At 37.0% G+C, this 25,430-nt stretch overlaps 1 long non-coding RNA gene across 1 annotated transcript in view; it reads right to left on the bottom strand.

The window, feature by feature from the left end:
• Nucleotides 1-602: 602 nt before the first annotated feature.
• LOC129378974 (uncharacterized) overlaps nucleotides 603-25,430 on the bottom strand; it is a 129,507-nt gene continuing 104,679 nt past the window's right edge. Inside the window, exon 6 of the long non-coding RNA XR_008608118.1 lies at nucleotides 603-756. This is a non-coding gene — a long non-coding RNA (uncharacterized LOC129378974). The remainder of the gene's footprint in view (nucleotides 757-25,430) is intronic.

Here is a 25,430-nt window from a genome sequence, read left to right as displayed (position 1 = left end):
CCGTCAGTCATCTCTCCGCTGGATTTTCGCCGAACAGCAATTGGGTTTGAAATATGAATTGAGAAATTTCAATTGTACTCTTCTCAAAAGTTGAAATTTATCATTCAGTGCCTTTCACTCTGCAAAGGCAAAACATATTATTTGTGTCCAGTTTCTTGTCTAAATATGTTTTTCCACTTGAAATAAGACAAAACTAACTGTTCAACCAGATATAGGGGCTTGTTTTAAGTCAATAATTCCTTAATATTGATTTTAGAAAAACAGTAGATGAGAGTGGAAAAGTAAAACATACTGCCACCTACAGGGGGGAGTTGATATAAAACCAATATTTTTGAACATTTTTCATTAAACTCACAATTACCACAAAAAAAGATGCAATTTGTTGATTTTTGCCTGAATTTCCATGATTTCAGTAAAACTGGAAGTATTGACTGATGTAATATGGCAGTAAACAGATAAAAAACACTTTAATTGGAATAATAAAATAATATTCAAGCAGTCAAATCGTGGAGGTTTTATTCATGCACAAGTCTGGAGGGCCACAGAAAAAGCTACGGCGGACAGGATGTGGCCCCCAGGCCTTCTGTTTGGCACATGTGAAATGGGCGAAAAACAGTTGGTAGGACTTTGTGTTTTTGCAGTGCATTCCCATTTAAAAACTTCTGACAGAAAACATCTTTTTTGCTCCCCTCTGAAATATAAAACAACTGCCTCTTCCTCTTCCAGACTCCTCCTCCTCCTCTGTCGACATTGAATCTGAATAACAGATTAAGAAATAGGAATTTATGGTGTGCTCACGGCATAAAACAAAACGCATTAAAGGGGGAAGCATGGGCGCAGACCAAGGATTCTGCAGGCCTGACGGTGATGAGTCGGCTGCTGCCGCTCATAGTTTGTTATAAATACTGCCTGAGACTGACTGCTATGGGAGCCATGCATCACCTGGGCAGATAGAGCAGCGGAGTGATGATGCGCGTGTCCTTGGCGCGGCCCTGCGAGGAGGGCGGGGTGAGAAGGACGCCTGGCTTTTATCTCCGCCGAGCATCAGCGGAGAATAGCCTTCGTAAGGTCAACCTTGAAGGTGAAGCTTCACTGGAATGTTTTGCTATCATAATTCGCTTAGACGACATGCTCTAAATAGAAAGCAAAGGCATTTGTGCGATTTGTGAAACAAAATTTCAGCGTTAATAAAATTTGCTGAATGAGAAGCTGGAATCTGTTGTGGGTTTGAGGGAAGGTGAAGGTCAACTTGGTTTGACAATAATGAGGCAAACGAGGTTTGTTCAGATTCATGTAATTGTTTTTGGTTTTGGAAAATGGATTTCAAGTCTCGGATAGAGAAGACAAAAGATGACTGGATGTTTTGTACAACCCAAGGTAATGTCTATGGGTGAAAGTAAAGGCAATTTTCTGATGTCACAAACGTTTTCTTGCCTATTTTTCTCTTGCAAATGTTCAAAGAATCACATGATCAACAATGTCTGCTTGCATGATTTATCGTTTTTCTTTTTCTACCAAAAATGGGGTGATAAAAATCTTCGGTTTGGTATTTTTTTCTGAAATAACCATATTTTTGAAGGGTAATTTTATTTACAGAGACATTATTTGTTGTTTTGTTTATTTATTCTGGATATTTAAAATGTCTTACAGTTCCAGTGTTAAATGTTAATCATAATTTAAAGTTTATGGATTTTTGAGAATATTTTTTTGCATTTTTTATGCCATTATATCACACAAAAATGATCTCAAAACAACAATATTATCACTTATCGCGATATCAATTTATCATGACACCAAGCAAAAAATAAAATGAATATATTTAAAGGACGAGGTTTGATTTTATGTATTTTTTTAGAAATAAAATCACATTTGGATATTTAGTATATATTCAAAGTTGTACAAATATTAAATTTCTTGAAACTGCGCTATGCTAACATGCTAACGTCTATAAACTTGGACCATAACTGGAAAACCATAATGAGTTAAAGTGTAACTGACTCCTACATTGACTTTCTTTTTTTGCTGACTATCTGTCTAAATTAACTATTTAGGGCTTTTTCTTTTGTTTTGACATTTTTGTGTAAATTTGTTTAATTTTGTCTCAAACTGGCTCAAGTTCTCGTCTCCCTCAGTGTCTAAGCTGGTGAATTTTCCAATTGTTTAAATGGAAGTGATAAAAATAAAACATAAACAGAAGATAATGTGAATTATATTTTATACTGACAGAAAACAATGGAAATATACATTTGAAACTGAGTTCCCAATTAAACAATCAGGTTTATTTGCATAGCAAATTTCAGCAACTAAACAGTTCAAATCCTGAAAACATAAAAACATCATAAACACGTCACAGGAATACCAATTGTTAATCTTTTTATTGGGGTAATCAATAAAAAGTGCAATTACATTACTTCAGTCTTAGAAATGTTCTTTAATTGATAGAAGACTGATTTTGTAACCATCTTTATGTGACTCTGAATGTTCAACCAGTTCAATCAGCTAGCGCTAGCATGTTTAGCTACAAAGTCAATTAGGGAAAACAAAACATCACTTCCTTCCTGCTTGTTGGCGCCATAACAATAAATATAGAGGTAGAAACCGATTAAAGTGACATTATTTTTATACAATGTGGCTTCCAGGAGCCGCTAAATGATAAACAGGTATTATATGTAAGAAATAAAACCAAAATGTTTTATGTATAAAACAAGGCTTCTCATGCTGGGTCAAAAGCACATGAAAAAGGATGAGTTTCCAGAGCAGATTTAAAAATACACAGAGAGAGCGGAGGCCTGTCTGATGTGCACTGGCAGTGAATTTCAAAGCCTTGGAGCTGCCACAGAAAACACTCTGAGTTTCCGCCACGTCCTCAACACATCTAGAAGGAGCTGACCTGAGCAAACGAGCAGCGAAATTATAAAAGCTCAGAGAAGTAGGGCGGGACGAGACAAAAAACTCATTCAAAAAATCTTAAAATTGGTCAAAGATGCAGGAATGTCGTAGGGTTATGTTGATTTCTGTCCCGCTGTTACTTTAGAATCAGAACAAATATAGTTATTAAGTTATTAAATATTGTAAAGAATACAATATAATAAACTATTCTCCTTTGGAAAAACCAAATAATAAAAATAAAACAAGATTAAACAATTTCCTGTACATTCTAGCTTTAGCACGTTAGCACAGCTAGCAATAACAGGAAGTTAGAAAGTGTCAAAATCTATGGGTAGTATAATTATTGGCAGTCATCTTTTGTTATTAGTGTTAGTAAGGATGTTAATTTAATATCAAATGCTTAGATATCAGTGAGCCCAATCAAAATATATGAATAAAAATATTTTCTTGTGTCTTTTTACCCAACACTGATATGAAATGGGTATTTATTGGTAATTTGCTTACTTAAAACACTAGTTTTGTATTTATTGATACTGTCAATGAACAAAAAGTGGAGAAAATTATTTAAAAAATAACTTCAAAAAATCATTAATTGGAACTTATTGTGATGGTACATCATAAGAAATTTGTATTTTTGAGCTTCTTCAAAACAATCCACTACATAACTACCATGTTGAATGTTTTTCTTAATATAAAATGAAAGTTTCTCATATTTTCTTAGAGGAAGTCGTTTAATTTATTTCAGACGAAGTTTCAAAGCCACGTCCAAAGAGTCATTTGTGGATATTTGAATCTGTGCAGCTAATCAATCCAGATCCTCCTCACTCAACAGAAAAAAAAAAAAAAAGTTGTCTGTGCAGCTAACAAGATTAGAAACAAAAACCTACTAAAGAGACGGTGGAGTTGCATTATCAGGGCAAAAGGAAGGTGATATCATTTGGCACGGAGTGTGTGTTTGCTTTGCGGTGTAGTTGAGAGGCTCAGAAGACAACAGATGGCCAAACAATAACCAGAAGCAAAATGTGCAGTCCGGAGAGGAATGGGATGAAAGTTGTTGGGAGGACTTGGCATTCAGTCGCTCCCCTTCACCGACGCCTGGCCCCGTTTTGATGTGTTCCTCCCCGTGGCTGTGGTCACTCTCAACCAATAAATCACTGTGACAATAAACGCTGTGACATCTGCCACGCAGCATCTGATGGCTGACAAAAGTCATCTGTACCCTGGATCTTTGAGGGGGGAAGGCAAAAATAATGCGCTGCAGTGAGCCAATGACACGAGTCGCCTCGTGAGCCGCGGCTCGTATTGGCAGATCGGTTTGTAAATTAGTGCAAACTGAACTGCCGAGTCTATTCTCAATTAGCAATGTCACAACTGTTCAATTCTGACCTTGACAGTGAGGCTGGTAACCAATACGACGCACACATCTTCTCATTTTCTTTTGACGAGTAGAACAGGTTACCTGTTATTGTCCCTTGAACAGATTAGGATTTTACTTTTTTTAGGTATAAAATCCTGATTAAATAATGAGATTGTAGTCAGAATGAGCTGTTTTTAAATCCGAATAAGCTGCTGCTGGTCATGCTAACCAGACTCAGCCTTTGAAATGGCTGCAAACTGATGCGCATTTATATAACCGAACATCTTTGAAAAGCAGAAATGAAGCCTCTTGCACAACCAACACGAATGTGGCAAGTAGATTTGTGATATTTTTTTTCCAGCAGCCATTGTACAGTAAATCCAGCGATAAAACCAGCTTGCCAAATGTGCTGGACGTGTGACTTGACAATCAGGAGGTTTTGGAAACGTGACCAAAACAGGAAATACATAAAAATTTAAAATGTGAATTTTGGATAATACATTCCCCTTTAACATGCTAATCCTAATTGTAAAGTCCAATTTAATCAATCACCAAGAACCATTAAAGGAAATGACACAAAAACCTCTGAAGGAAACAATGAGCACAACTTCCTGTTTCGCAAAATGTTAATAAAAATTGAGGGGTTGTAGGATTGTTTGTTTAAAGCAGACTAAACTGGGCTGGTGTGAATTTATTCTTACAGCAGCTGGGGAGTTAAAGATACCTGCTTGGGTTTCATCAGGGCAAGCTTTTCGTATTTGTGCTTTTTCTTTCTGCCGACAACCACAGTGTGAAACGACGACACGATGAGACTGTCGGGCTCAGGAGGAACAGATGGGGCTCCAGGAAACACCTGGACGAAGGGTCACACATTTCAAAGCCACCATGTGCAAACGCAGACAGTCTGAGCCTCTTGTTTCTATCCTGCATGATCATTTGATTAGGAGGATTTTGAAATCTTATTGATGTTATCATGGCTGAGATTAAGTGCATAGAAAACCAAGTTGTTTATTGTAAGATACACATAAATGTAGATAAAACAGAAAAAGCACAAACCAATGATGTTCTTTGGTTCAGTTCGAATGCATAAGCCAAGCAGATCAAAATAGCAGGAAGTGGACTACATTACAGGGCATTCTGGGTAATTATAACCAAAACAAAGGAAAAATGGCTCATGGTTTCTTACCAAAGATCAAGGAGGAATACGACACCAACAAAGTCTACTCCATTTTTATTCACATTTTGCAAAACAGGAAGCTGCGCTCAGCGTCTCCTTCAGAGGTTGACAATAAAAATGAACAGAAATAAATACTTGAAATACATCTATTCACAACAAAAACTCAAAATTATTAAAAGTATTTTTGGTCTAGGTTTTAGCGTAGATACTTTGGCATAGATAAAACTAATTAACTTACATGTAACTTTTTTAAGTGTTAGTGAATAATTCCTTATTCTTGACTAAAAAACTAATTACACTAATAATACATTTTTCATAAATACTAAGGGGTTAGTTACATAAAAACATAAAAAGCTAACTTTTTTGTAAGTTAGCTTTATGCAAATTTAACTGTGTTAAAATATTTGCACTAAAATCTACTTGAGAAGATTCTGTGTTTTTGCAGTGTCATGGATCTGTATTTGCTTTTCAACTTGAATTCCTAAAAACAGTTAAATTTATCGAGTTGCGCCTGTAAATGGGTCGTAATCCATAATAAACACATTTTACAGCATCGTTGCTCCGACAACACGACGCACGCGACAGAAAAAAGTGATTTTTTTAATCCCAAAAGTTTCACTGTCCCTGATATCTGATATTTCTGTCTTCATCTGGAGAGTTAAAGCCAAACAGAGTCTATTTTCTGACTTCTGAGAGTTCTCAACTCAAATAAACAAAGCATTCATTTACATTTATTAATATTAAACAAAAAAAACTGTTGACTTCTTCGCAATGTGGGGTAGGTGTTCATCATGTAGACGGTGATACAGAAGTTCATTGTTAAGAGGTTACTGCTTGATGTTGCCACATGTCTTTTAAATGTATATTTATGAGGAACCCCTGGCACTTGAAGGCAAGCCAGCCCATGTGCCGCGCACATAATTCCCCCGTAATTAATGTATTTATTCAACATCATGTTCAAGCATCGGCGTGCCCTCTCTTTTCAAACTGCCCTTTTGAAGAAGCCGGCGTGCTCTTTATAGCGAACGCGCACGTTGTTTTCGTTTCTTTTCTCGCAGATAACAACAGCGCACATTTCCATTTTTGCAAGGACGGGGAAGAACGTGTGATTTTTAAGGTATACATAAATAGAAACTTTATTTATGAGCCGTAAATAAACACGTGCAAAGCAGAGAGGCTGCACCAGAAATAGAGCATGAAGTTTTGGAAGCTGCAACGCCACAGGCTCAGACAATTATCTTTCAATTCCCGTGGCCAAACGGTGTTATTGTTGCTGTGTTTGTGTTGGGAAAATTTCTGTGAAATTGTCGGCAATTGACTGGAGGATTTGTTGCGTCAGTGCGGCGCGTGTGTTGTTAACAAGAAGAGGCGGATACAGCTTGAACTTCACTGAAGATCGGTGATTTCAGAACAACTTCCAGAAATTATCACCATGTTTACCAATTCATGACGCCACACGGTAAAGAGAAACGGTCTCAAAATGTAAAATAAATAAAAACAATCATTTCTGCAGATGCATGCTTCCGACTCCTGCAGTGACGTTCAGTGTAATTTGTTTCAGTTGGAGGCTTTTCTTTCATCTTTCTGTCATATTTTTATTTAGCAAGCAGAAAATCAAGGTTTCTAAAATATAGTTTCTGAGACACAGTTTTGGTTTTTTTCAGTATTTTCACACCTGATGGTGCAAAATTGCAACTCACTGCAAAACACAAAATCCTGCCAAGTATTTTTGTCGAGTTTCTACTGTGATTATCTTTGTGCACTTAAACGTTTCAGCAAGAAATATAGCCGATTATAGCAAGTAAACATTAAATAATGTTGATGAAAAAAGGCGAGTTCAATTTGCAGATCACTTCATCTTTTACAAGATGTTTTTCTTGAGTTATATGTCAAAATTTATTTCAAGTATAAGTTATATTTTTAATCAAGATCTAGGATTATTAACTTAAAACAAAATTCTTGTTTTAAGTTGGTTCACTAATTTATTCTGGTAATTTTAGTATTTGATTCTCGTCATATTATGACTTCTTCTATATTATTTTGACTTTATTCTCCAAATATTATGACTTTATTCTCATGTTTTTATGACTTTAATGCCGTACTATTTCAGCTTTTTTCTTGTGCAACTTTATTCTCTGAATATTATAACTTTATTTGTGAATTACTACGACTTTCTTCACATGCGACTTTATTTTCTTAGTACTCTGGCTTTGTTCTCCTGCTTTTATGACTGTTCCTGTATTATTTCGACTTTTTTCTTGTACAACTTTATTATGGGAATATTGCGACGTCAGTCTCATAATATTATGACTTTACTTCAGTATTGTTTTGATTTTTTTCTCATATAACTTTAATTTGGTAATATTGGAAAGTTTAAGTATTTTCTCAGAATATCACTTTATGCTCGTACCTCATAGCCTTTATTCCCCAAATATTATGACTTGAATTTTGTATCATTTAAACTTTTCTTTCATATACAACTTTATCCTTTTAAAATCACTTTATTCTTGGAAAATTGTGACTTTTTTCTCAAAATATTCTGAGTTTATTTTTGTCATGTTTTTACTTTTTTCTCATACGACTTTATTCTGCAAATATTTCAACTTTATTCTTCATTATTTAGTCTTTATTCTCCAAATATTATGACCTTATTTTCATGTTATTACAACTTTATTCACATTTTATTTAAACTATTTTCTTTTGCAACTTTATTCTGGGAATATGACTTCATTCTTCCATTATTTAGTCTTTATCCTCATAATATTATGGCTTTATTTTTATGTTATTACAACTGTATCACTGTATTATTTAAACTTTTCTGATACAACTGTATTCTTGTATTATTTTGACTTGATTCTTGTAATTCTTAGACTTTTACATTTTAACCTTTCTTAGCCTGGCCCTAATACTCCGTCGCTCCATCTAACCTCACTCTGTTTAGGAACGATTGCTATTCCTGTTCCCTGAAATTTTTGCATACAGAAAAATGCAGTAAGTACAAAAAATCCCAATTTGGTGTCAAACCTGCTGGTCTGTGTGCCGAACAGTAAGCAGGACTCCCATGGGGGGCAGATTGATTAGCGATGAGGTCATAATTGCTGCCTGAATCACCTCCATAGTTAATCAATCTCTGGCTGAAGGATAAATACGTTGGGTGAGAAAGGACAATACTTCATGAGGTGATGCACGGTTGATAAAGGACATATTCATTCATCACGGGGTTCCTCTGCTTGATGGATATGCAGCCATCGACGGTGGACTCCATCCATCAATCAGACGCAGAACGGAGGTCAGCTTTGAAGATCAAAGTCAAGCACCCAACTATTGCACATCTAATGCGTTACAGTAAAGACCTAATAGGTTTTCAACGGATCAAATTACCTGCTACACTCCACCTTCAAGTGTCCATTTGGTCTCATAATCTGCAGGTTAACCAGACGTGGGAATAGATTAGCTCCTGCTTTGTTGCTTACCTTCAAGCTAGGTGCTCTAGTAATCAGCGGAAAAAATGTTTTCCACCGATTTTTTTATTTTTTTTTATTTTTGGGAGGTAGTTTGAGCTCAGCACATATATATCATCCAAACTGACTGTTTCTGACATTCCTTTTGCAGGGCTCACAATAAAATACACTGAACCTCTTGAATTATGAATCTCTGAGCAACGCTTTGATGTCAGCTCCTTTTGAACCAAATTCAATAACCATAATAAAGATGAAGGGAACAGAAGCAATTTTTCCACTGTGCCTCTTGCCGTCCAAAGCGCCGCGCTGCCTATCACACGAGCGCTGCCCCTCTTCCCCTGCGGAGACTCTGAAATGCCCAAAAGCAAATATTATTTCTAGTAGATGACAAGCTTCTCCTGAAGTCACTATAGGAGCTTTGGATTCAGAAGGTGAACATTAGTCTAGTCAAAGTAGACTTTTTGGATGCACCTAATGCTCAAAAAATAGAAAAGTACTGCCACTTCTTTTCCTCTTCAATGGTTCCATTTTTATTTAAATGTGTGTGACTGTCCAGGCCTGGGAATTGGAGACCAAAAATACACTTCTCAATGTTTTTATAAAGCCTATTAATGGCAAAAACACTAATTAATACAAACATATATTTATTTTTTGTTATTCGAATTGTTTTACTTTGGAAACTCCATTATTGTTTCAACTGTGAGATTTTAAGATCGTGAATTCTTCTTCTGTGGTTAAATTGTTTGTGCCACTTTTCTCATGTTGTGCTGTGGGAAAGATGGTGTATTTTTTTATTAATCTAAATACATCCGCTTATATCTTCTCAATCTAAAAAAAATCATTTCTTTTTTTTTTTTTTTACCCAGAAACACACTCGGGAGATATACCTTGGCTCTGTATGTCTAGACAGAGCCAAAGTTTTAGATGAAAATTCTCATTTCTATTGAAATGAGGAAAAAAATTGCATTTTGTGCTTCCATTTTGTTTTCTATAGCTTCTAAAAGCAACCCTGGCACAAAAAAAATCCTAGGCGTTTTTTTGGTGTCTGGAAAAAAACCAAATAAAAAAAAAAAACCAAATATGTATTAAAATATAAGTGGCATGAAACCTTTTAGCGTACAGTAAATGTAGCAGCGGACGGGTTGGCAACAGAAGTGGGCCAGTGGCGAAGACGAATATCGTCCAGAAAACAAACAATAATTTAGCTAGCTAGCTTGTTAGCGATAGAATCATGGATTGCAATCTTGAGATGCATTTAATTTGCCTCTGTGATTAATAAAGCATTTTTGTATTGAATTGAACTGAATTAATAGTGCAGAAGACATTCTTCATCATAACTTTGACATTAATATTGTTGTTAGCATGCTACGCTATCAATCTCACATTCACATTTCTAGATACAATAAAGTGAAAATAATATAAATTTTGAACACTCCTTAAAAAAATCTGAAGATTAATTTAAACTGTTAATAAATTATTCTACACTGATTTTTTTTTTTTTTTTTTTTTTGTTGAACTTTAATTGTTGATGAGACAAACTGACTCCCAACATCTATTGAATAAGTGGACAGCAAAAAGATTTCCTTTTGCTATTCAGCCAGAAGTTAATTCACTCTGACAAGGGAGCTATGCTGATGCTGCAGCAGATTTTTTTTTCAATTATATCAGATTCACATGTGGCTGTTTTACTGAACTATTATTAACAAAATCATCTCTAATCTCCCAGTGCTTTTGGTAAAATGATTTCAACCTTGGATGGAAAGGCCGATATGAATCCCTGATCTCCCCCTTTGCCCATACAATCAAATTACTTTATAACCAGAGAATAAAATTAATTAAAGTCTTACACAGCTGAATAACATAGTTTAATAAAACTTAATGGAAACTTTCTGTTCATCACCACAAGCAATTTCAGGCATTTTTGTTCCTCCCTGAAAAGTGAAGGGACCGAAGGGAGGAGGAGGAGAAATCTAATTTTAAAAGGAAAATCTCACAAGATGTAAAAGATTTTCTACCTACAGGATACTGGATAATTTTTGTATATTTATGTAGAAACAAATAGAAACGTAAAGGTTGAAATGATTAATTGAGACTAATTGAATCGTCAACTAATTTAGCAATCGTTAAAAGAGTGTACAGACTTTATTTTAAAGCATTTCCAAAATTGTAAAAAAAAAAAAGACTGAAATGGTTAAATGAAAAGTTGGTAAAATATTTGATTTCTTTAACAATCAAATTAATTGATTAATCACCTGAATAATTGATTAATCAATTACTAAAATAATGTTTATATATACTTGTACAGAAATATACATATAAGTAGTTAGTCTGATTAATTGTCAGCAATTAATCAGATTAATGAATTAATCTGTATAATTGTAATTAATTTATCATTTAAATAATCACCAACTAACTTAGTTATTGATTAAATGTTAACTGGAGGTCACAGACTCAAAAGAAGCCAAAAGTTTCAGCCAAAACTCCTCCTTATTAAAAAGAGGAATTTATTTTTTTGTTTATTTGTATCTTCTAATGTTTCTCTATTATTGCATAAAAACAGGCTTAAGACTAACCAGTTAAAAGATTAATCACCAGACTAATCAATCATTCGACTGTTTAAATAACCGTTAGTTTTGCACATAATGAGACAAAGACACCTGAACATGTTCAGATTTTATCATACGAGTGTTGAAGGCCATCCCTTTAATGCGTCTTCTTATTAAACACAATTCTATATCAAAACTGGCGCTGTAATGAGTCCACCTTGTACTTTCACTTTTCATTAATTATCATTATGCTGGCTGCTGCTGGCTGGTCTCATAATGACCAGAAAGGGAGAAAAACAGGTAAATTTGTCTTGTCTTGTCCATCAAACCAGCCAATATTAATTTCAATAAACAACCTGGTAAAAGCTCTCTTTCAGAAACCTTTGAGTAGCTAATCTTTGGCTGCTTCTCAACTGCTGGTGTAATGAGAGCTAATGAGGGTTTTCATTATTTTAGAACAGAAAAAAAAAAACTGCTGTCGCTCTTAAACGGTAGTTCTTTGGGGATTTGTAAGAAAAGTTAATTTTTTTTTCTTCTGACACTTTTCCTCTTCTTTGGCTTCTTATTTAGTAAATGTTCAACTCATTTCCAAAATCATGAAGACAAAGTAGTGGAAGACAAGAAAAACCGTGATGATGCAACAGCTACTCACCATAAAATGTAGCCATAAAAACCATAAAAATACTAAATACTAAAACTTGTCTTTAACTTTATCATTGTATTTATCTCACATTGAATATATTGATTCTTGGCTGTATAATAAACAGCTAACCAGGGTTTTTTGTAAAGTTTTCTAAGGAAAACTAGCAGCAGGAAACAGTTATTCAGGTAAAGATGTGTAAAAAGAATGAAAAGTGATTTTTAATTCCAGTAGTTTCATCTCACATTGAAAGTTGTAAGAGTGAGAGTAAAGAGATGAGATCCTCCACTTCCTGTTTTAAGTGGGTGGAGCTTAAATGACAAAATGACCATATCTATAGAAAGTCCATCACTAACACTTTGTGTAGAAGTTATTCCACATCAAAGTTTTCTGTCGAATGGCCACGCCCAGATTCTTTGGTGCAGCAAAAAGCTTTTGATAAATTTTGATCGCCAAAAATTGAGCTTTTGACATTTCTAAGTTAAAGGCAGAAAAAAATGCATCTTTGATCCTAAATGGCTGACTTCCTGTGACAGTTTGTACACTTTTTTAGTTTCTAAAACTATCAACATGCCATGCCAGTATGTAAGTGTCCACAATTAAGACCTTAAAATGTCATCAATTAAAGAAACCTTACTAAATTGGTCTTAAAATCACAGGTCTTAAATTTTGTTTTTGCAGTTTAAGCCCTAATACTGGGACTTTTCTTTCAATCTCAAGTTTCAATTGCCTGCAGACGTTTTCAGTGCATTCTGTGAGTCAAAGCGCCAACTACCCTTGATAGCTAATTTGCTAGCTTTTGTGTGTCTGTCATGGATAAATGCAAATTTATGGTGGAGTTAGGTCTTAAATTTCTCTTATAGTGGTTTTAGAAAGTCTTACATTTGAGTTGGTGAAACCCCGTAAATGTGAACGGAGGCAGATTTTAATGTATTTAGTCGCGTTTTAGAGCTTTTTACTTTGTTAATGTCGACTACAAAGATTTGTGTGGCTGCTGCACATAAACATTTCACACGATGTTCGTTTTTCTACATTCAGACTTATACATGAGGCTCCAGAACTATATCTGGCACAAGATTTGTGCAATAACCTGCAGAGAACTGTGGATAAGAAATGTTTTGATAGTTTGTTAGAACCTTTGCGGAATATAGAAATCAACACGCATCCTGCAGTTTTGATCTCCTGTAACCTGAAGCAGCCGCTGAGGAGGCAACGATGCGGCTACTGATGGAATAAAAATAAAGTTAATAATTAAACAACTGAAGGACGCAATAAAAAGTGGAGGGGTATTGGTTAGACCGATGTCTGCTGCAGGAGAAATACATCCTACTTGTAACAGCATCGCACCACTCCACTTATAAACCAAACTTCCTCTTTAATGCCGCAGCTTACTGAGGCTGAAGCCCCGGGGCTGACAGCATATCAGGCCCAGGAGGTTTGGTATAAAAAAGTATCACTGGAGAAATGTTGCTAGACTTTGTGGGCTAACCTACTTCCAGCTGTGCTGAGAGTGTGTATACACTGTATATTGATCTTTAAAAACTTGCAGACAAGTTTTTGAATCAATTTCAGTTGTAACTATTTTGAACCGACGTTAAATTCTCCTTGAAATTTAAAATGATAGATATCAGGATTTCTTTTTTGTCCTTGGCTTCAGTACAGGTCATTTTAAAGAAGGTATTTGCTGTTAGTGAGTACAGATACTTTCATTAAAATCCACGACCATCACATTGACATCCCACTAGTCTTAGATATTTTGTCCCAGGTGGAGTTTCTGAAGGGACTAGAAACGCTGCTTAACAGCTGCTATGCTATCCTGGTTACTCATTCTTTACAATATTGTTTTATAATTTATTAGTAAAGTTGTATCTGACCCAAAACTTTCCCAAAAAAAAGCATGTTCAGCTACTACTGACAGAAGTAGGAAGTTAGCATAAAAGCTAACATTAGCATGCCTGTTTTTTGTTGTGATATGACTTGTTGATCATTCTTTGCATAGCAAGAGTAAATCTTTCAGGGACTAAAGATGTCCAATTCAATAGTCTTAATCATTCTGGAACAACTGGCCCTTGATAACATTCATAATCTTGCTTTGGTCCAAAATAAAGAATAGTTTGAGATAGTTTTAGGTACTAATATATTCAGCACTTTCAATATTCAATGAAAGCAAAAACTTACTTTTACCCAAGTAAAAATGTTAATTTGGTCATTTTACTTTACTGAATTATTATTTTTTTCTGTGTTTTTGTACTTTTTCTTAAGTACTGGTTTTAATATCTAACATTTAGCAAGAAAAGCTAATTCAAATGTCTCCTTTGTGAGTGGAGACATTATACCAGTGAGTTTGGACGTGCAGAACCATGGCAACAGGATAGCTGCTCCGACCCCTCAACACACAACAAATCTCAGCTTAACTCTGGCAATTTGTGGAGTTCACAGCCGAGAAATGATTGGCACTTTGGTTGTAGAGAAACAGTGAGATGTTCTTAGCTGCTATTGCTGCCATCGGAGTTTGGAAGGAAATCACGAGTGTGGCACTTTAGTGGATTAGTTCCTTTGTGATAAAAGGTAGCTGATTATAAGGGGGTCCGCTGGCTGTGTGTTGGCACAGATATAAAAACTTGGGTTGAAAAGTGAGCTTGTAAAAGCTTCCTTACAGACATGAAGAACGGCGCTGCCGCTGAAATATGAGCTTTAAAATTGCGCCTTTCTTGCTTTGCAATGTCCCAAGTCCTTAATTCCATTAGGTAACCTCAACCTTGCCTCACTTTTTCTCTTTCCATGCGGGAAAAGTCATGGTCAGCACCACCGCATTTACCCTTGTGGAGTTGTTTTGTATTCTGCACATGATAATGAAAATATTGATTTACATTTTAGGCCCTGGCCAAGAAGTCGCGGATGGCAATGACAATATTTCTGCAGGCAGTAAGGTGAGGAGATTAAAAAGTGGATTTCAGAGAGTGATAATAAAAAAAAAAAGTGCCAGTCAAGTCAGAGTCCACTGTGTTTGGTTCATAACCCCATGTGGAAGCAGAATAACCCATTAGAGCAATTAAACATGTCTGTATTATAATACAGATGTCATTTAAGGTCACTACAGAGATTTTATGTAAATTCAGTGCAGCTCCAACTCATTTCTAGTCGCTGAATGTGTGTAAATTATCCAGCGATATTGAATGCCATTTTTAATGTATGATGCGAATACATTTGGCAGGCGGCTCATATGAGCTAATCTCACTGACTGAAAGGGGTAATATTCCAGACCACCCTCTCTCCATTTTCTCTGCCTTTCGCCAGAAACGAAGAGAAAACGTCGACATCGCCTGCAAAATCGCCTCAACTCACCTGAAACTAAACAACCCGGTCAGATTGTTGTTGGGTTTGTTTTTCTGCTAGAATAAATATAAATATCATCTAAGAAAAACCGGTTTGGTTCCCAACAGGAAAGGAAAGATTTAAGCTCAACCAGAAGGACTTATTTTACAAGATTTGGTTAAAAAAAAAAAAGTTAAATTGGACAATTTGCTGAAAAATTGTCAGGAATAATTTAAGTAAGATTCATAAAAGTAGCGGAACGTACATATTTCTTTTAAAGAATTTTGTTGCAAAACCATTCAGAGATCGAGAATCACATGCCAAACTGCAGGTCCGGGGGCCAAACCTGGCTCGCCTTTAGCTGTTTCTGTGGCCGTCTCAACTCTAAATTACATCATCACATCCATCTAGTTTTCACACATCCTCAAAATTCATACAAAATATCATTATAAAGGATCCCCACATGTTTTCTGATTTTTATTGCAAATTTGCCAAAATCATTTAAGTGACCGCAGCCTCAGCCTTGTTTTATGTCAACTTATAGTCTGATTGATACGGCGAATAATAAAGACATATTTAACATCGCACATACATCAGCGCAAATATCATTAAAATTTCTTACAAGTATTTCTAAATTTGCACCAAAAAATCTGTTATTTTGATTGAAAAAGTACAAAAACAATCGTAAAATCCTGGATGGACGGATCAATATTATTTAATTTTAAGAAACATTTACTGAATGCTGAAACAAACAGTTTAAATAACTTTATCTATACATTCTGGCACAACTGGACCTTTAAGAACATTCAGATTTTGTATTTGGCCCAAAATGTTTTATTTTAAGTGATGGAAGACCGACTTTGTAAACATCTTTATGTGATTTTGAAGGTTCAAATGTGAGTCCATCCCTATACACCCAGATTTCAGACCTGATCACAGGTTTCTGGGTGTTTCTGATGTGCTGCAAGCGTACGCAGCTCCGCCCTGTTACGCTCCTATCAGTCACACATCCCAGGAGATTTGCATCCGACTCATCCTGCGGCCACAACAAGCGACAAAATGGAGCCAGAAGACGTTAAACATCATTAAGCCAGCAGCAGAGTGCAAAGTCGAGCTTACGTCCGACTCGAGCCTCAAATTAGAGTTAATTAGATCTAAACTCCAGTGCTCAGATGCTTGACTAATGTCCAACTCAACTAAACTCAAATACTATGTATAGTTCTCAGATCAGTCCTTATGGCCATAGTAGGCTAAAATGTGTGCCTATGATTTGCAAATTTGCAGACAAAGTAAAGTAAAGCAGAAGAATCAAGATAAACTACTGGCTGCAAACCTGCAACATTTCAACGCATCTCTGCTCCAGCACAGTGGTTCCTGACCAGAGCTTTCTAAAACCTGCTGACATATCAAGAAGTTAGCATGAGACATAAACTTTCCAAACTCATGTTTTGAATCATTATCTACTGCTGATAACATTCCCAGTAAAAAAAAAGCCCATCGTTATGTCTAAATCAGGTTTCCTACACAGTAACCATCAGATGCTCATATAATGCCAAATAATGTCTCATTTCAGAATTATAAGGGCTATCTGTGCCTTTCTCTGCTCCTATTTATGCCCGGCTTCGGCGTCTGATTAGGTTTTCAAAGCAGCTCTGAGCACATGTTACAAAGTCTATATTTAATGTGCAAGGCAAACCATCATAAATCTCTAAAGCGCTCATCAGTTTTCTCCAATGGCAGTCTAAATCACTCAGAGGATGAAAAAGCTGACACTTCTCCCCGTCTTCGGGTGCAGAATGGAAGCTATCTGGCTTTAGATTCTTCTGACTCCTTTGGCTCATTTATCAAGCTGCGAGTGCTGCTTCCAGTCTGTGGGCAAACGGAGATATTCAGCTGCTCCCTGCCACTGCACAAAGTCTGCTTTTTCTTCTGAAGCTCCTCTGTTTGGGTGCCAGTTTATATATCTTCATGACAAATGCTTTTATTCCTGTATCAAAGTGACGTATTGTTAGAGTTATGGCTGAAGCGATTAATCGTGATTAATCGATTATGAAAATAATTGTTGACTGACTCAAAAAGGGACATTTGGTGGACGAACAGCAAGCTCAGAACGGTAATTAAACCAAAACTGTACAGAAAATATAAACATTTTTCATTTAAAATAAGGGAAACTGTCTTTAATTCACTCCTTAAATGCATAGTTTTCACATCATCTGATTAAAATTACTGTGAAAGTCTCCAACTAAACACTTTTTGCTATCCAATTATTAATAATCATCTGAACAGTGCTATTCTGTATTGATGTTTGCTACAAATCAATTAATCATCAAAATAATAGACTAATAGACATCTGAGTGTTTTTCCAGTCCCACCTCAGATATTTCAGCACATTTAAAATGCAATAATCAGATGCACATATGGGCAATAATCAATTGTACATCAAATGAATGCTATGTTTTTGTGTTTTACGCAATAAAATGCTACATTTTTTATTTTAAAAAGGAATTATTAAATCATTTTTGACGTTAATGTATTTCTAATCATGCATAAAAAAATAAATCTTCAAAATGTGCTACTATTTCTATCCAACTAATTGATTAATTGTCATCATGATTGATTAATCAATAACTAAAATGTTAGTTGCAGCCGTAGTGAGAATATCTAAAAAGCCCAAATATATTAATAAGACGCCCAGAGACAAAAGTTGCAGTGCAGAATGATTTCATTAGTAATAAAATGGCTGATTTGGCCCGTTTGTTGATGAGTGCGATGTTGAGGGCATATTCAATGAAGCCAATGGATACATTTCTTAATGTATAACTGTGTTGGAGTCGATGCAGCCCTTGGTGCACAGATATCCATCCGTAATCCATATTCAGAGCCGCTTTCTATTGATTGAGTGTGTTCCAGATAAGAGGGGATGCTGAATCGCACAGAGATAATACATTCTATGGATCACAGGAATGCAAATCAAATCAGATACCCATGCAAATAAGTGCCAAAGTAATCTGAAAGCAGATTTTATTTTATTTATTCAGATTCTGAAAGTTCCTTATTTCAAGTTCGCATTTGTAGCTTTCGCTCTCTCTGTGCTTTTTTTCCCCTTCTCCTTCTTGAACTCTTGGAAAATAATTAATTGGCTAATGTTTTTCAGAGTCCAATTACCGGCTCGCCTTCTCCTCAACATGCACAATCAGGAGGCGTGACGCATATTCCCAAACCCCTTGATCACCACTGTCCTTAGTTAGCAACCAACTGCTGAATCACCAGCTGCTTGAGTTTGTTTCTTTCTCCGTCGGCATTCAGAGTTTGATTCACAGGAATATTTTCTCCAAACAACTGCAGCTGAAATTGTTTCCTGGGGCCCAGGCTTTATGTCAGACCTTTGCATACACTCACTGGTCCAAATGTTACATATGGGCTTGAACCACATTTCTCCCAGTTTCAACTGATTACAATTGTAATAGTTCAGTATTTACAGATTTTCTCCTAATTATTCATGTCTAGATAGAGCTTATCTAAAATATTATTTAAAGAAATTCAAGGAGCACCAGTCATTTTTCTCGTTGCTGATTGGCTCTGAAAAGCAAATGGAGTTAATAAAATGACTCAATTTCAAAGTCTTTTTGAAGCAACAGTAGCATCAGTTAAATAAAATACATACTGGGATTAAAAAGTTTGTTTTATTCCTTAAGTGCCTAGTGACGCTAATTGGCGACATACCTAAAAGCACACTAGTGGTGAATGCAATGTTCAAATCAATAGCCTCCAATTAAATTTTTTTTTGTCATGTGAACCAAAATTGTAAATGTGAAGTCAAATTGGAAAAAAAAAAAAAAAAAAAAAAAAAAAAAAATGCGCTCATTGTGTTCCACACGGACTTAAATGAGGGACGGACAACGCGGAAAAGAAAGCGGAAAGCGGAAAAGAAAGCCAGACAAAGAAATCGGGAGTTTGTGGACTCTTTCAATCAAAGATCCTGGTCGAGTTGCAGATCTGGATGAACTTGTAGACGAGCAGAGAGACAGCCGGTAAGACTCGAGCTTTATTGTTGATAAGATCGGACTGCAAAGCTACTCACGATCTCCTGTCGGACTTCCAGCTTTACCTGCTCATTAACACCATCAACTACAACATGCCTGAAGTAGTATTGATTGATTGATTTTATGAATGAACTGATTGTTGTATTTTGAATAATGAATTTAGATGTTAAGCTTAGCTATTTATTAATTTAGCATTATATTAGAAATGACATCTTAAAGTTATTTATATTCATGAACTTAATATTTATGACTAATATTGAAAAGTGATGGTTGTATATTAAATAAATGTAAATATGTTATTGAAAAGATGAATTTGAAATGTATTTTAAAGTTAAGGAACTTAAGTTTAGTTACTTGTTCATTTAACTTTAGTTATTTTGGGGGTTTGATTCACAGTGGGTTGCTTAGTATTGTTTTATATGGTTTGTTTTCTTTGTAGTTTGATTGAAATTAATTTGTGTAAATTTGCAAACAATTAAGTAATTATTTCTTTGTCTTTCTTTTGGGTTTGTCCAAAGGTTTTTACCTGCTCTGGACCAAATGTGGAATATCCTGACATGCACTAAATAAATGAAGGATAAAAATGAAGAAAACTGCTTGGTCCTTTGAGTAAAATCCTGTTTTAAAAAGTCTGCATCCATTCATCCATCCCTTCTCAAGTGGGGAAGCTGCACAAATCAAAAAAGAACTTGACAGTAAAAACCGGCTGCAACTGCTGATGGAAAAAGAACTGTTTCAAAAGATGGCGGATTCAGCTGATGGAAAGTCTGTTGTTCAGGCAAAGATGGAAAGAACGACAGCAAAAAGATTGTTGACTCGATTGATCAACAACATAACTCGGACGCATGAGGACATGACTGAAGAGGAACTTAAGGACAGTTTCCACAAGCTCAACATAGAGGCTGGAAAAGTAATGACGGCAAATGATGATCTCGAAGCAAGTCTCATCGCAGAATTGGAATCCAACTTTGGTGAAGATGATGGAATCACTGACTGAACAGCAGAAATCTGACCTGGAAAAGACTGCAAATGAGTGTGAAGAAAAAGTAAGAGAAGTCAAAGGCTTAATCCAGGAGACCCTGTGGAGAACCTTTGGAAAAACTGAACTGTTAGTTGCACTTCAAGTAGCGGAATTAGAATGTGAACATGCTGCCACTATCGAACCAGGAGTGGAAAAGGAAGCATATGACTTCACCCTTAACCACCTGAGGGAACTCTTAAAGGCTGCAAAAGAAGCTCATTGTCACTGGAAAAGATGGATCCCTCATGGAGCACGAGATGAAATCCAAGATCGTCTGAGAGAATTGGAACTTAGTGTCCCAAGCTGGTTTCCAGGACAGCAGAGTTCATTCATGCAAAGCTAAAAGATGAAGAAAAGAAAGATCAAATTGTAAACTTCCCAAAATTATTCTTTACCAACCATCAAGCTGAAACCAACTTCTCTCCCAAAGTTTTTTGGAAACAAACGTGACTTTTTATAGATGGAGAAAAGACTGGGAAGCACTTCAAAAACAAGGAGAACCAACTGGTTCAAAAGAAGTGAAGAAAGTGCAGCTGCTGGACAGTCTGGATGAGAAAATCACGAGAGACCTTCGCTATAGCACTCCAGAAGATATTTTTCAAGTCCTTGAAAACCGGTATGGAAATCAGACCTCTATTGCAATTGAAATTGTGGAAGAGCTACAGAGAATTCCTGCAGTTAGAGGTCACCAGCCAAGAAGAATCGTGGAGTTGATCCAAGCTGTTGAAAAAGCTCTTAAGGATTTAAGTGATCTTGGAAATACTGGAGCTATTAAGAACCCTCTAGTTACAAAGTCAATTGAAACTAAGCTCCCTGAAGTTTTGAAGAAGGAATGGCTCGTTTATGCAGCTGATAAAAGGAATGCTGTGACACCAGAGAATCGATTTGATCACCTGCTTGCATTTCTGAAAGATCAAGAAAATATTTATATGAGCAACTAGAGCAACTGAGAGAGGAAGAGTCAAGTAGACGAGAGACCCGAATGGAGCAAAGACATGCTAGAACCAAGTCAGTCAAAGCAGTTGATGACTTTGCAAACTGTGTTGTCTGTGGTGACGGAAAACACAGGAAAAGACTTTACTTTTGTAAACAGTTCAGAGCATTAACATTAACTGAGAAAAAAGCTGCTGTTAATAAAATTGGCGCATGTAGAAAGTGTTTGGAAATACATGATGACAAATCATACTGCAAACCTGGATTCTTGTGCAAGAATCAAAGCTGCAGGAATGGAGATGATCCACATCACTATTATCTATGCCCAAGTTTTGAAGCTAAGAAAAGTAACACAGCCCAGAGGAGGAGGAACCGATTCGGCAGAGAAGAAGACAAAAGCAGCAGAAAGTATACAGAGGAGCAAGAAGAATTTCTTAAGAAATTGTCACCTGAGTTGGCTAAAGACTGTAGAGATGTATTTTCAAACACTGCATCTAGAACTTTCAATACAACTCAAAATCAGTTAAATCTCCTGATGGACAGTGGAGTGCAGGAACTGCCAGTGTTAATGATGCTCCTTGAAGTAACTGCAAATGCTGGTCAAAAAATTGGCACATTAATTGATCTTGCATCAGATACAAATTACATAACACACAAGGCTGCAAGCAGATTAAATCTTAAGAGTGAAGAGATCACGCTCATTGTCCATGGAGTTGGGGGGATGAAAGTTTGTGTGGAGACAAAACGTTATCTTTTGAAGATTCGTGTGAAGACCTCCAAAGGCACCCTTAAACCTTACCAGCTTGTTTGCTATGGACTTGACAGTATTGCAGACATTCATAAGCATGTTAAAGCAAAGCAGCTGCAAAGATTTTTTCCAGATGTACCACTGGATGAACTTGAAAGACCTAGAGAATAAGCTTACTTATAAGCCATAGGGAAGGTCAGTTAACACCACAAGGATTAGAGTTGTGGGGAACCTTGTACTGTGGGATGGTCCCTTAGAAAAGTGGTTGGAGGAACTCATCCAGAATTGTTTGAGGAGCTTGCCATGACTGCTTATTCCACCAAAACCCACTTTGCAAGGTCAATGAGGACAGCTGCTGCCAAATATGAAGAATTAATTAATGAAATCCCACAGAATTCACCATTAAATCACAGGTCTCTATCCAGCTGAAAGCATCAAGCACTGCAACTTCAAGCCGGGATTTCCTGGAGTGGTGGAGATGGGACAGTATTGGCGCAGCCTGTGAGCCTAAGTGTGGAGGTTGTCGGTGTGGAAACTGTCAGCCGGGAGGAAAGTCGATGACGCTCGCTGAAGAAAGGGAGCTAGAGGTAGTGAAGGAAGGCCTCACCTACAATGAAGGAGATAGCCACACTAACGAACCTCACTGGCATGCTAGGTACCCATGGTTGGAGGATCCAGCATCCCTTCCAAACAACAGAAATGCAGTTGAAGCTACATTTTTTAGGACAGAGAAGCAACTGGCTAACGAACCTGACTGGAAAACTGCCTACACTGAACAAGTGCATGACATGCTTCAGCGTGGAGCTGCAATTAAGTTGTCTGAGGAAGTAATCAACAAATGGAATGGCCCAGTGTGGTATGTAAGCCACTTAATTGCTCCAAATCCACACTCGGTGACAACTCCTGTAAGACTGTGTGGAATAGTAGTCAGAAATTTAAAGGGATAAGTATGAATGACCTGCTGAGAAAAGGCCCAGATGTCCTGAACCAGATCCGTGCTGTCCTATTAAGGTTCCGAGAGGGAGCTTATGCTGCATTAGGAGATATAAAGAAAATGTATAATTCTGTTTGGCTGGAAGAAAGAGAAGTTCACCTGCACAGGTTTATTTGGCGTGACTCTGAGGATGAAAAGGTTGGAGACTATGCAATTACAAGAGTGAACATTGGAGATAAACCTGCAGGATGCATTGCACAGTTGGCGATGCGAGAAACTGCAAGTTTACCCTCATTTATTCACCTTGTAGAGGAGCGACAAGTCCTTCAAAATAACAGCTATGTTGACGACATTCTAGTGTCCCACAATGATCCCGACAGACTAAAGCAAATCACAGAAAATGTGGAGCGCATTCTCAAAGCTGGAGTTTCAAACTAAACCCTGGTGTTTTCTGGGCAAAGTGGGAGGAAAAATTGTAGCAACAAGCAGGATGAGGAGAAAGTAAAGACCATGATTTTACCAAACCCAATGCGGGATGAGGACAATAAAGCACTCGGTTGAGGAGGACCATGTCATGGTCAGCATAAATTTTTCAAAGAGGAAAAGAAAGATGCGACTTGGACAAGACCTCCAGCAAGACCAATCAGAAGTCAAACTCCAAACCCTCTGACAAGGCGAGAGCTCCTCAGTCAGGTGTCTGGTCTGTATGATCCAATTGGCCTGGTGACTCCTGCGAAACAAAAGGGAGCAATCCTAGTACGGAAAGCTTTCCAAGAGGCAAAGAATGTGAGTAAACAAGTAAAAGATACCTGGGATTTGGCACTCTCCAGTGATCTTAGAGAAGAAGCTATTAAGCTCTTTGAAGAGTACTCAGCTCAGTGAGATCCAGTTTGTCAGATCATTAACTCCTTTTCAAAACTGTAATAACTCTTTAGCTATTACATTTTCAGATGGAAGCGAATGTTCTTATGGAGCAGTGTTGTACCTGAGGTGGGGATCAACTCAAGACCCAATCATTAGGCTGGTGGAATCCAAGGCTAAGCTGACTCCATTGGAACAAAGAGGTGAGGCTGTTAAAGCAGAGATATGTGGAGCAGTGTTTGCATCACGCTTAAAGAAGTACTTTGAGATGCATTGCCAAATTAAAATTGAAAAGTGGTATCATCTCATTGATAGTCAAACAGTTCTCGGAGCAATTCAGAAAGAAAGCTATGGGTTCCAATCATTCTTTGCTAATAGGATTGGAGAGATCCAGAGCAACACAAGAATCCAAGATTGGTGGTGGATTCCTGGGATCAAAATATTGCTGACATCATTACTCGAGGAGCCAGCCCTCAAGATCTTGATCTTAACTCTAAGTGGCAACAAGGCCCAGCATTTTAAAATCTCCAGTTGAAATTTGGCCTATTAAATCACCTAGGCAAATTGCCGTCAATGCAAAAGAAAGTATCACAAAGCTGCAAAAGAAAGCATTCATTGCTGTAACCACAAGAACCAGTATAAAGGAATCAGGGTTCAAACAAGAATCACTTGAAAATCGAACAGAGGTCTTGGCAAAGAAGCGGCGGCCATCGATATCCATACAGAACCTGGTAGATGTTAGCCGCTTTAGCAGTTTAACACTATTGGTCAAGACAATTGTTTGGGTTTGGAGAGCAGCAAGAGATTTATAGGGAAAATCAAGCTGTGAATAAACCAAAGTGGGAGGCAGTCTGCTCTGCAGGGGTAGTCTCTGTGAGAAAAGAGAAGATGCTCTCAGGGATATTTTCCTTACTGCTCAGATGGGTGCCAACTTTCTAACACAACCATGGATAGGTTGGTGATTTATCAAGACAAAGAATCTGGGTTATTAGTATGTGGTGGCAGAATACAGATCTTTAGAGAAGATAGAGTTGCAGTTCCCATCATACCCCATGATGCTTGGGTGTCAACACTGTTGGGCAGAGAAGCTCACAATGCTGCACATGATGGAATTGCTGGAACCCTATTGAGGATGAGGAAAAAAGCCTGGGTTGTAAAAGGACGAAGGATAGCCCAAAAGATTGTTGATAGCTGTATGGTCTGTAGGAAAGCTCGAGCTTTGAAGTGCCAGCAGTTGATGGGTGATTTGCCACCTGAGAGAACTGAGCCTGCTCCTCCTTTCAAGTTCACTTCAGTTGATCTCTTCGGACCTTATCATGTCAGATGACGTCAAAAAAAAGGGTGACAATTAAGGTCTGGGGTGTTGTCTTTTGCTGTATGGCCAGTAGAGCTATTCACACCGAATTGGCAAGCTCTCTTTCCACTGAAAGTTTCTTGATGGCTTATCAGAGATTTACTGCAATCCGAGGTCACCCACAAAAGATCTGGTCTGATGCAGGCACCAA

The sequence above is a fragment of the Poeciliopsis prolifica genome, unplaced genomic scaffold (assembly GCF_027474105.1).
Source record: "Poeciliopsis prolifica strain line A6 unplaced genomic scaffold, Auburn_PproV2 SCAFFOLD054, whole genome shotgun sequence".
NCBI classification, from domain to species: domain Eukaryota; kingdom Metazoa; phylum Chordata; class Actinopteri; order Cyprinodontiformes; family Poeciliidae; genus Poeciliopsis; species Poeciliopsis prolifica.
The sequence above is the reverse complement of the archived record's forward strand: the minus strand, read 5'-3'. Positions and strand labels throughout refer to the sequence as shown.